The 1,331-nt window shown below is 53.6% G+C and overlaps 1 pseudogene; it reads left to right on the top strand.

Annotated features, from left to right (window-relative positions):
• The first annotated feature begins 406 nt into the window (after positions 1–406).
• Positions 407–1,282, top strand: LOC148034845 (germin-like protein 8-2 pseudogene; annotated as a pseudogene).
• The last annotated feature ends 49 nt before the right edge of the window (positions 1,283–1,331 follow it).

Here is a 1,331-nt window from a genome sequence, read left to right as displayed (position 1 = left end):
TTTTCTATCCGTTTTGGAAAACATCGTAGAAGTTGGAAAACTTCATTAAACTACGCGTGTGACAAGAAAGCCGATGAGAAAGGATTCTCCACCAAGTCATAGGCTGGAGCGACTGGAAGCATTCCATGAACGCGTGAAGGACGACTTCGTAGGTATTTTACATTAGAAAAATACTTTTTGCATACACGTTAGCTGAAACGTAGAGTCTCTTATTTTAATGTTAATCAGGCCAGATAAAACCTGCTTTGCGACGAAAAACCTCCCCGCGTGATTGGATCCACAAGAGCATGAAAGACCTGGTAAACAAGCTCATGACCTGGCACACGGATGATTATCCACGCATCTAGCTCGTACTACTTATATGCAATCGAGGGCTCCATCTTCCCACCATTCGATCAGCGGCGCAGCAGTTGTTCACTCCTAGACGTTAGAAAGCCCCATTTGTGCTTGCTGAAAAGCGTGATCTGTTTATACAGTATTCGCTGATCGGAAGAGGTTAATTACCTAGTAGAGAACCATTCGGGCCCCTGCTTTCTCATACCTACCGTCCTGACTCACCATACGCGATACTGTATCCATGGCATCATCACTAAAGCTTGCTATGCTAATTGTAGCTATCACGTTGGCGCAGCAGCTCGTCGACCCGATATCTCGCACTGAGGCGGCGGACGAGGACCCCTTGCAGGACTTCTGCGTGGCTGATCAGTGGGCGCAGGCGGCCAGAATCACAACCGTGAACGGTCTGCTGTGCAAGAATCCCCAACAAGTGGAGGCCAAGGACTTCGCCTCTCCTCTGCTTCGCCAGCAAGGCCAGTTTAACAAGGCGCTCGGCTCCGCTGTGCAGCTGGCGTCGGCCCTTACCTTCCCTGGACTCAACACCCAAGGCCTGTCCGTGGCCCGCATCGACTTCGCGCCCAATGGTGGGCTCAACCCTCCACACGTCCACCCGCGTGCCACCGAGGTTCTCTTCCTTGCCGAGGGCACGCTTGTGGTAGGCTTCGTCTCCACCACCAACAACACCCTCTTCCAGCAGACCCTGTACAAGGGCGATCTCTTCGTCTTTCCCCGCGGCCTCGTCCACTTCCAGATCAACCCGGACAAGAAGAAGCCTGCCCTCGCTATCTCCGCGCTCAACAGCCAGAACCCGGGCACCTCCCAGGTCGCCCCCGCTCTGTTCGCCGCCAAGCCTCCCCTGCCCGAGGACGTGCTGCAGACCGCCTTCGCCATCGACAAGGACGAGGTTTATAGCCTCATTAAAAACGTCGCCACGACACTGCCGTGATCATGTTAATTCGTGTCACACCCACTCAACACATCGTTGCTACACAGTC

This window comes from Lygodium microphyllum, chromosome 6 (genome assembly GCF_053477565.2).
Source record: "Lygodium microphyllum isolate KBCC chromosome 6, Lygodium_microphyllum_v1.1.10, whole genome shotgun sequence".
Lineage (NCBI taxonomy): Eukaryota > Viridiplantae > Streptophyta > Polypodiopsida > Schizaeales > Lygodiaceae > Lygodium > Lygodium microphyllum.
The sequence above is the reverse complement of the archived record's forward strand: the minus strand, read 5'-3'. Positions and strand labels throughout refer to the sequence as shown.